Source organism: Gobio gobio, assembly GCF_949357685.1.
Source record: "Gobio gobio genome assembly, chromosome: 4".
NCBI classification, from domain to species: Eukaryota; Metazoa; Chordata; class Actinopteri; order Cypriniformes; family Gobionidae; genus Gobio; species Gobio gobio.
This window is the reverse complement of record NC_137100.1, coordinates 6,102,505-6,119,528: the sequence shown is the minus strand read 5'-3', so window position 1 is coordinate 6,119,528 and position 17,024 is coordinate 6,102,505. Positions and strand designations below refer to the sequence as shown.

At 38.2% G+C, this 17,024-nt stretch overlaps 1 protein-coding gene across 2 annotated transcripts in view; it reads right to left on the bottom strand.

Annotated features, from left to right (window-relative positions):
• Nucleotides 1–17,024, bottom strand: part of dlg4a (discs, large homolog 4a) — a 192,361-nt gene that overhangs the window by 174,789 nt on the left and 548 nt on the right. The window lies entirely within an intron of this gene.

Here is a 17,024-nt window from a genome sequence, read left to right as displayed (position 1 = left end):
AGCTTTTATGTATTGTTTATCTACATGCTTGCTAAACATGGTTCTGTGTGTGATTTGGCTACTATAGTAAAGCCAATGTTTAGTGTTTGTTTTGGGTTAATAGTTCTTGCACTGTAAAAAAAAAAATCAGGTCTTCAATTGAAAATTTTCTAGTGAGCGATCACATCTAAATTTTTCAGTTGGCCAAATTAAATTTCTGTGAATTGATGCAATTTCATTCAATTAAATTTCAAGAAATTCAATTTGGCCAACTGAAAATTTTAGATGTGATCGCTCACTAGAAAATTTTCAATTGGAGACCTGACAGTGTGCGACAGATATTTGGCTATAATCGTTCTAAAAAATACAAAAGTAACAGTGCCATTCAGTAGCGATCACTATAGATCCGCAGTCTTTACTCTTGAGGAATGAACAGGTTCTGCTCGATCATCTTCACTAAAATGTTCTGGGTCTGATTCGGGCTCAAATTGGTATGGTTTTATTGACGCCATTGTTTCTAATACTGCCCAAAGCACAGTCTACCGGTAAAGGTAAGGGGCGTGACGTTTCCGACATACGTGCACTGCGGTAAGCGAATCACAACACACTGGGCCAGCTAACCAATCTGAGCCCATTGCGTATTTTTGAGGACTGACTTCATACAACCCGGAAACCATCAGACCGTTTTTACAAGGAGGGACAGAGCAGTGTAGAATAAAGGTCAAATATATGAAAAAAATTCACTTTTTTAAAAACGAAGCATGAACACATGTTACAGTGCACCCCACAAACACAATCAAGCCTTCGAAAGAATGTGTTTTGCCACCCCTTTAAGAGACTAGGGACAACCCTTTTAGACCCTGCGCCTGGCGCGTCGACCATTTTTCCCGTCGTTAAACTAGCAAAAGTGGATTCGGACACGGCCTAAGTGCACCTGCACTTCAGACCATGCGCCCATAGACACATATACACGAAAAACATTTGATTTCGCAATTCATGACTCCTTTAAATGAATGGGGCACATGTGTTACTTTAGCCGCTTTCAACTAGAAGACTAATGTTTTAAGAGATTTCTCAGTGTGAGAAGAAGTGTTTTCCCTGCAGGCGACTGATGCTGTGCCTGACTCTGACTACAGTGTGCACATAACAAAACCCTCGCGGGTAATACATAACAAACACACTGAAGAGGGGAAACAAAAGCATACGTCACAGAGTCAAGAGTGATACCAAACACTCTGTACACAACTGTCTGACACAAATCTATTCCCAGCATGCACCACAGAGAGCGAGAGAGGGCTCTCTGAACATCATTATACTGGCAGGGAGAAGAAGCACAGCCCACCCACAGTCTGCTCACTGTACGTCTGATGCATAATGCACACGAAAAGACAAACACACTCAATCTGGCAAACTCCAATCAGATTTGTTTTCAAAGTTTTGTATGTGGAATAGTAAGTACTTATTAATTTTGCACAGGCAGAGATTCTAAGTCACACACAAACTAAAACAATATTTAAAAAATTGTACTTTGAAAACTAATAAAAAAATGTTTTAATTTATGTTGATTTAATATATTTGTGTTTACATTTTGATTTAATATTAATCAAAATATTTATTTTCCCAAAGATAAAACCATTCGTACAAAGTAAAAAAAAAAATATTATAAAGACCATATTACTTAATCAATATATTTTCAATAGACATAACCCAAAATGTTACTTGACGTAGGTCAATATAATAATTTCTAATAACGTAATTTTCACCATAAACAAAAGCTTAATTAGCTATAATATGACTAATCATTTTCTGTTAAGATAAAACTAAAAACATTTTGTTAGTCAATGTTTAGAAACTAAAATTTGAAAGATCTTAATGTATAAAACAAATAAAAACAACAGAAAAACATAAAACCCACAATAATGTCTATAAATTCTATATATAAGTCTCTTATGCTCACCAAGACTGCATTTATTTGATTAAAATGACGAAAAACAGTAATATTGTGAAATAATATTACAATTTAAAATGATTGTGTTCTATTTGAATATATTTTAAAATGCTATTTATTCCTGTGATCAAAGCTGAATTTTCAATTTTCAAAGCTGAATGACTTTTAAAGTAATTTCTTCAGTGTCACATGATTCTTCAGAAATCATTCTAATATGATGATTTGATGCTCAAGAAACATTTATGATTATTAACAATGATGAAAACATGTTTGTAGGATTTTTTGATGAATAGAAAGTTCAAAAGAACAGCATTTATTTGAAATAGACTCTTTTGTAACATTATACGTGTCTTAAATCAATTTAATGCGTCCTTGTTGAATAAAATGATTAATTTCTTTAATTTCTATCCCCCCAAAACCATTCTTACTGACCAAAAAACTTTTGAACTGCAGTTTATAATGTTACAAAAGCTTTCAATTTCAAATAAATGATGTTCTTTTGAACTTTCTATTCAAAGAATCCTGAAGAAAATGTACACAACTGCTTTCAACATTGATAAAAAATAATACATGTTTCTTAGCAAATCATCATATTAGAATGATTTCTGAAGGATCATGTGACACTGAAGACTGGAGGAATGATGCTGAAAATTCAGCTTTTATCACAGGAATAAATTTCATTTTACAATAAATTCACATAGAAAACAGTTCTTTTAAATTGTAATAATATATCACAATATTACTGTGTTTTTTGTATTTTTAAACAAACAAATGTAGCTTTGGTGAGCAGAAGAGACTTCTTTTGAAAACATTAAAAATCTGTAGCCCCTTTACATGTCTCTTCCTGGCTAAGCAGGCCAGAAAAAGCCTACAAATTTTTTGAGTTCATAATGATGGTCAAACGTCTTTTTGAGACTTTTTAACGCACAAGTCTTCCTTGTTGTCTTTATGAAACGGCAGCGCTGTGACTCATCTTCCGATCATTCATATCTCACAAACCCAGGCTTACATCACACCGACAGATGAGTTCACATTCTAATATTAGCCACGAGTTTCAAAAGACCTCAAGTGCCAAATACAGCAGTGAAGGGGTGGTTTACTGAGGTATCCACATGTAATTCCCATAGGAATGGAGAGAGCGCACCGGTTGACACTCCACCCTGAAACCCCCCCGAGGCTTGGCTTGCATTACACATTTCCTGTAATCTAAAAGAAAGAACAAGAGATCAGAGGTTCAGGAATCAGAACATACAGTACCACCAAATATAACGCAAACACACAGCCTCCTCATTCAATGATTCTCATCATTCTTTTGAGTGTTATGAGCTATAGCCTTTGGGAAATAATTTTGGGACTTTGGGGCCGGATTCACGAAAACCCTTTAAGTGCCTGTATTATGCTACATTAAAGGCTTCTCGTTTTCTTTTGGATTCTCCTACAACAGGTTTACAAGCATCCAAGGTCAAAAAACACTTCCATTTTCTCATGATATACATTGCAACATCACTTCTTTTCTTACAGTGTCTGAAACGGTTCGATAACGGATTCGGTCTCTCAAAACCCCGCCTTTCTGAGAGCCTCTGCTCTGATTGACACAGTGATACAGACAGTAACCAACAATGGCGTCGGTTTTTCCATATCGATTCCAGCGCGAGTCTCAGTGTGCAAATCACACTGTCCAGTGGCTTCAAAAGGACAAGTCATAGGGCCCTATCATACACCCGGCGCAATGTGACTCCTCCTCCGTTTTAAAAAACAATCGCGTCCACACAGGCATGGTTTAACCCTTAATCGTCCCTTGGGGTCCAGCTGACCCCACTGGACTTTTCCTCCATTTTTAAAAAGTGTTCCCTTCATCTCAGGGCCATGAGACTCTGTGACTTTTCCTAAATGATCTATCTAAACATGCACAAAAAGTCTGGGCTTGATTTGGTTATCCTAAAGGTGTGTATAAAAATTTTTACCGTTTAAGTCCCTCTGGGTCAGATTGACCCCACATTGAAAATGAATGGGAAAGTCTAAAAAAAATTTTTTTTTTTTACTTTTTTTGTCAAAAAAAATTAACTAAATCCAGTATAAATCTGAAAATTTCCACATTTATATCAAGGTCTGGTCCTAGAGCATAAACACAAAGTAGAACGAACTTTCTATCTCATACACACACACGTACAAACACACACAAACACACACATGTGTGTGACTGCAACAGAGAGTATTTTTATTGAAATTGGCAAATAAAATCAACAAAACTGGCATAAATCTGAAAGATTTTCATACATAAATGAAGTACTAATACTAGAGCACAAATGCAATATGGAACAAGCATGTTCACTCACACACACACACACACACACACACACACACACACACACACAGGTGTCTGGAGTATTCTTTTGATTTTGGTAATGAATGGGAAAATGTAAAAAATGCTTTTTTTTCACTTTGTTTGTAAAAAAAAATCAACTAAATCCAGTATAAATCTGAAAATGTCTACATTTATATCAATATCTGGTCCTAGAGCATAAACACAAAGTGGAACGAACTTTCTGTCTCATACACACACACAAACACACACATGTGTATGACTGCAACAGAGAGCATTTTTATAGAAACTGGCAAATAAAATCAACAAAACTGGCATAAATCTGAAAAAATTCCATACATAAATGAAGGACACATACTAGAGCACAAATGCAACATGGAACAATCATGAGAAAGAGAGGGAAAAGGGCAAATAATAGAAAGATGAAAGGCAGCTTAACTTTTGCATAACTTCCCTATGGACCTCTATTGGATAATGTGGTCATTGCACTTTCTTTCTCTTTAACTATAATTCCTAAAGTTTTTCCAAAAACCTACAGATGGCGGTATTCTATCCCTAACACATAGAGCAATGTCCAAAAACTATTTATATTTATTTAAGATCATCATTCAAGTGATTTTTTCATAAAAAAAACTACCAAATATCCACAAAAACACAGCATAAATGTATAGTTGAGAAGTAAATAAAAAAAATGATATATAGTTTTCCATGTAAAAAAATGATCTTTCCTTATGCAATCGCTCTGTAAAAGTTTGGGGTCTATCTGACCCCAAGGGTCTCAAACGTAAACCCTACTTGAGGGACGATTAAGGGTTAAAAAAATCTCTGTCCACATGAAAACGCAAAACCGCGCTACGATTGGCTGCCTGATTTCCACATGGGTCCCATCCACGGCATCGATACACTGAAGAATGCCATGGGCTCAGTGAAACCCTTCTGCAAGTTTACTTTGGACTCAGTGACAGGTAACTGTACACAGGGGCAGGGCCCAAGTGGACTGAAGCTTCACACACTTGCGCAACTATGTTGTATTATTGCATTCTGGCTCCTCTGTTCTGCAATACAATGAGATAACTATCACGTGACATGCCAAGTCAACGTGACATGCACTTGGAAGACAAAGTTAAATAATATTATTATTATTATAATATTTAGTAAAAATACAGCTCTTAAAGTGTACTAATTACTATTTAATCTAATGTCAAGGAAGAAAAAAATGGCATAAGGTGAAGTGAGAGATGGGCTGGGGCAGATGGGGGCGGGGAGGATCGCGGTTCGAACCGTGGGTGGTGTATCGCGGTTTTTCGGTTCGGTTTGAATATCGTTACACCCCTATGAATAGCGCAATATTTTTTGTGTTATTTAAACGGTGTGTTAGTAATATGCACCTATAGGCGGGTGCACAACGCGTGTACACTCTGATTATTACACACACAGGGCAGCAGCACACACACATTTTTACATATTAAAAATAAAAGGATTCCTCTCGGGTCTTTCCACTCGCAAAATCCGCCATGTAAATAGCGAATCCGCCATAGTGCAAGCACAACTGGCTTTTAAAGGGAATGGGAGATGAGACTCTGATTGGTTTATTGGATGTTATGCCCAAAACCCATGACTCATTAAGAGACTAGGGACAGCCCTTTTAGACCATGCACCGCCCGTTTTTTCCGTCATTAAACTAGCAGAAGTGGATTCGGACACACCCTAAGTGCACCTGCGCCATGAGCTTTAGACCATGTGTTCAGATCATTAAAATAGGGCCCATAGAGTTCAGTAAGAACACTAAAGATCATGGTAGGTCTTGAAAGGTTACCCTAAAAAGCAATTTCTCTATGGATAAAATTGATGGGAATTTGTCTCTCGTAACTATTGTTGCACTACATGCCAAAGTTTTAGATATGTGAACTCTCATTTTGATTTCTTTGTCAAACAAACAGCGTTTTATACCAACAGGGTGAGTAAATGGCTTTTATAGCTGTTGCCTGCCGTATGGAATCTGAACGCTGGCAGACAGAGAGATAGACAGGCAGTGAGAAATTCATCCAACAGCATTTATTATTCATGGAGACTTTTTGTGAAAACCTGATTCTGCTTTCTCTCTGTGTGTGTGTGTGTGTGTGTGTGTGTGTGTGTGTGTGTGTGTGTGTGTGTGTGTGTGTGTGTGTGTGTGTGTGTGTGTGTGTGTGTGTGTGTGTGTGTGTGTGTGTGTGTGTGTGTGTGTGTGTGTGTGTGTGTGTGTGTGTGTGTGTGTGTGTGTGTGTGTGTGTGTGTGTGTGGATCAGGTGTTCTGTATGTAATGGGGACAAAGTGGACATTTTATTTGGTCCCTGAGGCAAACAGCTAATAAATCATCTTAAGAAAATATAAAAGTGCAGAAGGTTTTCAGTGATGGGTAGGTTTAGGGATAGGGGATATAATATACGGTTTGTATAGTATAAAAATCATTATGCGTATGGAATGTGCCTATAAAACAAGGAAATGTGTGCGTGCGTGTGTGTGTGTGTGTGTGTGTGTGTGATTAGGGGGCACATTTTGTCCTGCTGTAAATGACAGTAGTGATCAGAGATTAGACTCATTTTAACACGCTGCACAGTAGCACAGGTGCAGAAAACAAAAAGAGAGGGAAAAAAGAAGAATAAAGAAAGAGAAACAACATTAATCAGACTCTTTGCAGCCATTTGGCGGTGGAACAAGAAGCAATAATACAATCCCAGCATAAAAATTGCACAGAAAAGTGAGGGAGAAGGACTAAACATGAGTTTAAAAACATTTTCTGCACCTTCAATGTAAGTCCATGGGATTTATGTCCTCTTGTTTTATCAAGATTATGTGAAAATCCCCAGCCGCCTGCATCCTTATGAAGGAAAGCTAATGCCTAGAGCAGTGATACTGTAGCATATCTCGCTTCAACATGATTTGAGGTATCATTCTTGTCAGCAGCACAACCGGTGCAAGACAAGTTCTGCACTAAAGTTTAATACTTAAGGTTAGGGGATTTGAAATATCCACAGCGCTAAAGATGAGCCACGAGTAATGAAAGAATATGAAGAGAGAAATCATAGCACAGTAATGTACACTCACCTAAAGGATTATTAGAACACCTGTTCAATTTCTCATTAATGCAATTATCTAATCAACCAATCACATGGCAGTTGCTTCAATGCATTTAGGGGTGTGGTCCTGGTCAAGACAATCTCCTGAACTCCAAACTGAATGTCAGAATGGGAAAGAAAGGTAATTTAAGCAATTTTGAGCGTGGCATGGTTGTTGGTGCCAGACGGGCCGGTCTGAGTATTTTACAATCTGCTCAGTTACTGGGATTTTCACGCACAACCATTTCTAGGGTTTACAAAGAATGGTGTGAAAAGGGAAAAACATCCAGTCTGCGGCAGTCCTGTGGGCGAAAATGCCTTGTTGATGCTAGAGGTCAGAGGAGAATGGGCCGACTGATTCAAGCTGATAGAAGAGCAACTTTGACTGAAATAACCACTCGTTACAACCGAGGTATGCAGCAAAGCATTTGTGAAGCCACAACACACACAACCTTGAGGCGGATGGGCTACAACAGCAGAAGACCCCACCGGGTACCACTCATCTCCACTACAAATAGGAAAAAGAGGCTACAATTTGCACAAGCTCACCAAAATTGGACAGTTGAAGACTGGAAAAATGTTGCCTGGTCTGATGAGTCTCGATTTCTGTTGAGACATTCAGATGGTAGAGTCAGAATTTGGCGTAAACAGAATGAGAACATGGATCCATCATGCCTTGTTACCACTGTGCAGGCTGGTGGTGGTGGTGTAATGGTGTGGGGGATGTTTTCTTGGCACACTTCAGGCCCCTTAGTGCCAATTGGGCATCGTTTAAATGCCACGGCTTACCTGAGCATTGTTTCTGACCATGTCCGTCCCTTTATGACCACCATGTACCCATCCTCTGGATAATGCACCATGTCACAAAGCTTGAATCATTTCAAATTGGTTTCTTGAACATGACAATGAGTTCACTGAACTAAAATGGCCCCCACACTCACCAGATCTCAACCCAATAGAGCATCTTTGGGATGTGGTGGAACAGGAGCTTCGTGCCCTGGATGTGCATCCCACAAATCTCCATCAACTGCAAGATGCTATTCTATCAATATGGGCCAACATTTCTAAAGAATGCTTTCAGCACCTTGTTGGATCAATGCCATGTAGAATTAAGGCAGTTCTGAAGGCGAAAGGGGGTCAAACACAGTATTAGTATGTGTTCCTAATAATCCTTTAGGTGAGTGTATGTTGTTAACATGCAATGTAACACAATTTGTTACCACCTGGCAATTGCAAAAACAATATATGAAATGTATAGAGCTTTCAATTCATTCAGGAGAAAAGACAGATAATTAAACACATTAACACAAACGTACTTAATAATTGTCTATAAATGAATTAAACAGCCTAGCTCTTTATTACGCCACATGTGTAAAAAGCTCGCTTTGAAAACACAATGTATTATTTTGTTGGCAGGCTTTGTAAAACTATAAACTATATATAATATAAATGTATATAAATAACTAAGAATATGAGCAAACTTTAATTGAAAACCAAGAATGTAACATTGAATGGATGAATCTTCAATTTAAGCGAATAAACTGCCCTATATCCTTTGGCCACTGTCATATTTGTTTTCTGGCAAATGTAAAAACGCATTACTAAACACAACAATCATAATGTTTTATGGTAGAGCCAGTAATAATGTTGTAAAGGGCCAGCAGAAGAGCTGTTAGTAAATATGCTCTAAACAGACTTTGCAACATAACAGACTGATACATAATTGATGAGGGTGAATACTTTCTGAAGAAACTCTATAGGCTATATCAATATAATCAATATATGAGACAACATATCAGAGCACTATATGATGATCCCCTGAGCATGTGTTTTCTACTGTAGTCTACAGCATTCTTTCAGTCCGCTTGTTCTCTATCCTGGGAAAGAAATTTGCCTGCCCTGGTCCTACCAGACTCTCGTCCATTTCATTTGTACAGAGAGTCTGGACACTCTCCATTGACAAGCGTTAACTTCCTTGAAGGCGGGAACTCTGTTGAAGTTTAAAACTATTGGATGTGCCCAGAGCCGCTCTGATCTGCCTTAACCAATCGCTAACGTTTGGTCATGTCGTACACTCAAAAAAATGATACTTAATTTTTTTATGTCAACAGGTTCCATGTAATTGGGTTATGTTGAATTTAATAAAAATTGTTTATTTCAGTAAACGTACGTTTTTTATGTAAGGTTAATTCAATGCCATTTAGTTAAATCAGGTTAACATTCTTTATTTTGTCCAAAACTATTCAATTGAATTATTCTAAAATGAATATAAAAAACAAACCAAAACAAGTAATCCAGTTTAATTGATTATTTTTACTAGTGAAATACTATTTTGACAACATTTACAAAACCTTTGAAAAGGTCTAGCCAGAAGATGGTTTTGTTACATCCATGCTATGCCCAAAGTAGTTGTTTTTTATTATTAAAACAACTTTAATTGTTATTAGCAGGTCCTCACCCCAGGCACACACTGTCAGGTAACCTCCAAAACCACTAACATAACAAAAACCTTTAAATATCAACATAACAAAACATTAAGCATTAAAAAGTATCTCCATTTTCTCATCTTGTTAAAAATGCATCAACATTTACTCTCCGAATTCAGCCCCTTCGCAAAGCTGATGGGAAGTGAAAGTCTTGTTTGATTGGGTTACTTGATTGAAACATGTTATTTCAAAATGAAAACATCAAGTTATGTCAAAGAGTAAAGGTTTTAAGTCAGTTTAACATGAATCAATTACATTTGAACCAAAAACCTGATATAATTGTGTTAAATCAAGATTAATTGCTTAAATAAAGTGAACAGCATCATAAAATAATTTTTTGAGTGTATGGCACGACATCAACGTCATTGTTCTCAGCCACTCCCTCTGTCCGCTGATTGGACCGGTTCAAATTTGACCGGAGAAAACCAGAGAATATACCGCAATCCCAGACGGAGAACTGAAGGAAAATGAACGTTGAGCGGAAGTACGTAGGAGGGCGGAGCCAGGCTAATCCAAACTTTGAAATAACACAAATGTAATACGGAAATCATGACGAAAATCGAATATTTTCGATTTTCATATATTTGAGCTTTTTCAAGATCCGATTCAAAGAATGAAAACTCATGCAGCTTGACACAAAACTCACTCATTTCATTTTCACCTAAACTTCTTTGCAAAGACATTCTTACAAGGTACAATTTTTTCCAAACTTATTTCAAGCATAAGCTTTCTTATCAAAAGGTTTTTAATGAGAATTTTTGTAGTCTGTCCAAACTTATAATGTACAGTCAATGTATTGGTCTCCTTAAAGGAGTTGTGAACTGCATTGTTTTATTGTTTTCATGATTTCATGTGGTGCACTTATAGTGTTAGTATGATTTTTACATCATAAATGGTCATGATTCAGAAATAATAGGCATTTTTCCTACCCTGATTTTAGCCTCTGCAGTGAGGCTTCAGTGTAAACGCCCACTGCTGTGATTGGCTGCTGGGAGGCTTCAGTGTAAACGCCCACTGCTGTGATTGGCTGCTGGGAGGCTTCAGTGTAAACGCCCACTGCTGTGATTGGCTGCTGAGAGACTACAGTGTAAACGCCCACTGCTGTGATTGGCTGCTGTGAGGCTTCAGTGTAAACGCCCACTGCTGTGATAGGCTGCTGTGAGACTTCAGTGTAAACGCCCACTGCTGTGATTGGCTGCTGTGAGACTTCAGTGTAAACGCCCACTGCTGTGATTGGGTGCTGTGAGGCTTCAGTGTAAACGCCCACTGCTGTGATTGGCTGCTGGGAGGCTTCAGTGTAAACGCCCACTGCTGTGATTGGCTGCTGAGAGACTACAGTGTAAACGCCCACTGCTGTGATAGGCTGCTGTGAGACTTCTCAGTGTAAACGCCCACTGCTGTGATTGGCTGCTGTGAGACTTCAGTGTAAACGCCCACTGCTGTGATAGGCTGCTGTGAGACTTCTCAGTGTAAACGCCCACTGCTGTGATTGGCTGCTGTGAGACTTCAGTGTAAACGCCCACTGCTGTGATTGGCTGCTGTGAGGCTTCAGTGTAAACGCCCACTGCTGTGATTGGCTGCTGAGAGACTACAGTGTAAACGCCCACTGCTGTGATTGGCTGCTGTGAGGCTTCAGTGTAAACGCCCACTGCTGTGATAGGCTGCTGTGAGACTTCAGTGTAAACGCCCACTGCTGTGATTGGCTGCTGTGAGACTTCAGTGTAAACGCCCACTGCTGTGATTGGGTGCTGTGAGGCTTCAGTTTAAACGCCCACTGCTGTGATTGGCTGCTGGGAGGCTTCAGTGTAAACGCCCACTGCTGTGATTGGCTGCTGAGAGACTACAGTGTAAACGCCCACTGCTGTGATAGGCTGCTGTGAGACTTCTCAGTGTAAACGCCCACTGCTGTGATTGGCTGCTGTGAGACTTCAGTGTAAACGCCCACTGCTGTGATTGGCTGCTGTGAGACTACAGTGTAAACGCCCACTGCTGTGATTGGCTGCTGTGAGACTACAGTGTAAACGCCCACTGCTGTGATTGGCTGCTGAGAGACTACAGTGACTACAGTGACTACTACTAGACTACTACCCCCCCCCCATCTGAGGGCTGCCCCCCCCCCCTAAAAAACATGCTGAGTATTGTAAATAATATAATGATATATACTTAAAATAATTGTGTAAGTGTTAAAACAATACAAATGCAAACGGGGCAAAACTAATTTTTACGTTTAGAACCATAGACCATAAAAAAAGCAACTACCACAAGTCTGGGGAGAGGACAAAGCTCTTTAGACACCAGTAAGTAGCGGTCAAGGCTATTTTATTCACTTTAAACATCAGAGGAAGTGATTCTTTTCTCTTTAATACAGATTAGGCCAAACACCGTTAACATCACTTGCCCACCGTCCCAGGCCATCGTTGTTTCCATTTTTATAGTAATAAAATCATTTAGTTCAGTTACAGAACAGACACAACAATTAAAAACTGAACGTGTCTGCTCAATACAGCACGAGCCGAACGAGAGTCGCAGCACAGACACAGCAGGAGTCAGATCTCATTCATCAGAGAGTGAGGAGCTGACAGACCAGATGATCGCAGAAGATTTGGGTTTAAACGAAATGTATAAGCGCCTATTTAAGTGAGTTTGTCATTGTACCGTTTTGTTGTTGTGTTTTCATTAAGAATAATAGGCTAATGAACCCACAATTCAAGCAACCCGCCCCCGAATTGGCGCTAATTCTAAACCGAAAGTATATGCGCACGGCCGCACTGTCCGATCTGTGTTGGGTTTTGCTCAATATGATAATAAGTGGCAGATCAGAGGGCTTGCAGCAGTTGAATATCTAAATATCTGAATATCATAGTATAAAATACTAGGCCTGTGGAGGATACAAGATAATTTAAGAATTATGATATGACTACGTGGTGGTGAACCTTACTCATATTTAAACAACTATCGCTTGGTGTTGTTGGTCAGATAAAATGAGAGAAAAGAAAAACGGACATTAGATCATTTTTCAGTGCACCAAAACGCCAAATAGGTACAAAATGTTCTTTTGTGGTACACATGTATCCTTACAAGTACGATTTTGGCTGCATTATTTGTGTCCCCTTCAAAAATTGCTCTTGGGAAATGTTATGTTTATTGTCCCCCCCAACTGTTAGATGAAATTTACGCCCCTTGGTTTACTAATCGTGAAAAGTGTTGAATATATTTAGATCTATGGCAGCCACTGTTTGATTGACAGCTCCGGAGCGTTCTTTCATCGCTTTCTATACATAATATAATCACAGTTTAAACAACAGATTAGTTTCATGTTACTAAGAGAAACAATGTGAAGTTTGATTTACTGACACATAGCTTGGTTACAATAAAAGCTGTTTTTGGACTAACAAGGAAGTTTTCAGCTCTGAAACGTACAGGATATTCTTATAGTATGATGACCTCTTATATGTCAAAAGCACAAGGAAACTGTGATTTCTCAGTTCATGATCCCTTTAAATGCCACCAAGATTTATAAAATCAACTGAAAAATAAAGGTCTTGCGACTATAGAGAAAGGAAAGTGAGCGATATGAATGATCAGATATACTCTCTCTTTATCAGTGTATTTCAGTAGCAGCCTTCTCCACGCCATCATGTTTCCCAAGGTCATCATCTCAGCCACTATCCGTGTCTCAATCTATTCCACAGGAAGTATCGACCCTGCTCGAATCACAGCGATCTGACACAGAACAAAACTGCAGATCCAAGCACATGTGCCTAAATCTGCTCCTACTATGATCATGTTCGAAGTACTCAGTTCACACTTTCAAATTGTTTATAGAATGCATGGAAAATGTATAAAAAGGTCTGACTTGGTTTAACAAGATCAAAATAGAATTGTCACTTATCGCTGTCACGGCTGGTCAGTACAAGAGGGTTTGTTCACCCAAAAATGAAAATAATGTCATTTATTCCTTTGGATTTCAACAAAAATATCTTCATTTGTGTTCCGAAGATGAACGGAGGTCTTACAGGTGTGGAACTGCATTTTTGGATTAACTAACCCTTTAACATTATGTAAAATATTATTTTTATCACTTGCTGTGGCTTCGTGGACACAATGTAACGGAACGTTCTCAGAACTTTACCTACCATTCTGGCACGTTTTTCTCAAAGTTATGAACAATCATTCTTCCAGTAACATTAATAAAACATTCACTCAATGTTATCTGGTCTTTAATGATGTTCTTAAAGGGTTAGTTCACCCAAAAATGAAAATTCTGTCATTAATTACTCACCCTCATGTCGTTCGACACCCGTAAGACCTCCGTTCATCTTCGGAACACAAATGAAGATATTTTAGTGTAAAGCTGATGGCTGAGAAAGGCTTCAGATAGGCCTCCATTGGCATTCAGTACATTTTCACTCACAAGACCCATAAAAGGCGCTTAAAACGTCGTAACAAACTCCATCTCACCACAGTGGCTCTACAATAATTTTACGATGTGACGACAATAGTTTTTGTGCGCAAAAAAAAACCAAAATAACACCTTTATCCAGCTTGTTCTTGTCTTCCGTGTGTGCCTCCACGACGCATGCGCGAGAATATGACGTAGCGCCGGGGTTCGGGAATCTATGAAATGCACACTTTAACCCCATTTTGAGCACTACGCCGAGACCTAAAGCACGATCAATGTAGAATTCAACAGCTTAGATACGCGCGTCTTCCTCTGCTTGTAAACAAATCGCTTCTGGGTCATGTGTCCGAACGCCGGATCTGCATCATATTCTCGCGCATGCGTCGTGGAGGCATACACGGAAGACAAGAACAAGTTGGATAAAGGTGTTGTTTTGATTTTTTTTTGCGCACAAAAACTATTGTCGTCGCTTCGTAAAATTATTTTAGAGTCACTGTGGTGAGATGGACTTTGTAACGACATTTTAAGTGCCTTTTATGGGTCTTGGGAGTGTAAATGTACTGAATGCCAATGGAGGCCTATCTGAAGCCTTTCTCAGCCATCAGCTTTCAACAAAAATATCTTCATTTGTGTTCCGAAGATGAACGGAGGTCTGACGGGTGTCGAACAACATGAGGGTGAGTAATTAATGACAGAATTTTCATTTTTGGGTGAAATAACCCTTTAAACAGTTAGCACAAAAATTATTTATACATCGTTCATGTGAAACGTTTAGCTGGATGTTCGTTTCGGAATTAATGGTTTTTGGGCGTCCCGATTACCATTTGTATAACCACACAAATACCATATAGTTAACTATGGATTTGAAGCAAAGTCATGGTTAATTTGTGGTAACCGTGGAATAACTACAACAACCATGTTATTTATTTATTTATCATTATTATAATTTTTTTGTTTGTTTTATTTGTTGTAAAACCATGGTTCGTTTTTGTAAGGGTAGATATATTCACCATCACTCAGCTGACACGCTTGTTTGAAGGACAGCATTGGGCAGGATGTGGAATAGTGTGTTTTATCAATAAGAAAAAAACGTAATTTTATCCGATTAATCGGAAAAATAATTGGCAAACTAATCGATGATCAAAATAATCGTTAGTTGCAGCCCTAGTAATGTTCCAAGAACATTCCACATTTTTCTTTAACATTCGCATAACCAAGAAAAAACGTTGGTAACACTTTTGTTTGGGGACCAGTTCTCAATATTAACCAGTTGCATATTATCATGCATATTACAAGGATATTTTTGTCTGTTTATTAGCGCTTAAAAAGCACATATTAAGGCCTTATTCTGCATGATCATATTCTACATAAACTTAACAACTACCTTACTAACTATTAATAAGCAGTAATTAATGAAGTACTTAAATGTTCCAAATTTGAAAAATGCACATGTTTTTAATAGCCCCTTTTATATTGCTTTAAATTGTTTAACATTGTAAATCTGTTTGTTTGTTGAGTCCGTTTTTGTGATTCTGTGTAACTTGTGTATTGTTGCCCCAGGGCTCCCTTGTAAAAGAGATTTGAATATCTCAATGGGACTTCACCTGGTCAAATAAAGGGAATAATTAATGAAGCTTCATAATTAGAAGTTTTTTGAGGCAAAAGTCGTTGTTAATGGTGAGAATTGGACCCTAAACTAAAGTGTGACCAAAACGGTTTAAAAACAGGATGTTTTGAATGTTCAGAGAACAGTGTTTTTATAACTTAATCGAAATGTTCTTAAAGGAACACTCCACTTTTTTTGGAAATATGCTCATTTTCCGTCTCCCCTAGAGTTATACGGTTGAGTTTTACCGTTTTTGAATCCATTCAGCCGATCTCCGGGTCTGGTGGTAGCACTTTTAGCTTAGCTTAGCATACATCATTTAATCTGATTAGACCGTTAACATTTCGCTCAAGAAATTACCAAAGAGTTTTGATATTTTTCCTATTTAAAACTTGACTCTTCTGTAGTTACATTGTGTACTAAGATTCAATTATCTATGCTAAGCTGTGCTAAAAGAGCTACCGCCGGACCTGAAGATCGGCTGAATGGATTATAAAACGGTAAAACTCAACCGTATAACTCTAGGGGAGACGGAAAATGAGTGGAGTGTTCCTTTAAAGCATATTTTTTGTTAGCTGAATAATTTCTGTGAATCAGAATAAGAACGTCGCCAGTTGGCAGGTATTATTTAAGAAACTACAAAATATGACCGAGGAACGGACACTAGCTCATCTCATCTCATCTCCTGCAAGAGACACAATGACCTATACTGGTTTCTTTTTAAATATATAAACATGCAGGAAAAATCACAGTGAGTACTCCATTGTCATATGAACAAAAAAGTTTTAAAAGTCAAACAATAATGCAAAACACACTTTCATGGTCAACAGGAAATCGAAATGGCCTGTAAATGTCCTCAATTCAACAAACAAACATTCATCTGGACACTGAGTGAACACAATGCACTAAAACTGGGAAGGCGACAACAATAGTGAAGGTCCACTTTAGTCCAAAGGTTAAACTGTGTTCTAACAACATGGATGTTTTCATGGGGCAAGTTGTCACATGCGTTATATTTGTTTTAATTCATTCGATACCATTTCAATCAGCCAAAAGAATGTTTCTATAGTGTTTAATGTCGCTCTTTCAGTGTTTACACCCGTTTTAATTTTACAGGCCTTTTTTTTTTTAGATAATATTTCATGGATCCTCCCCCATAGACTGTGACAACATGCCCCACTATAG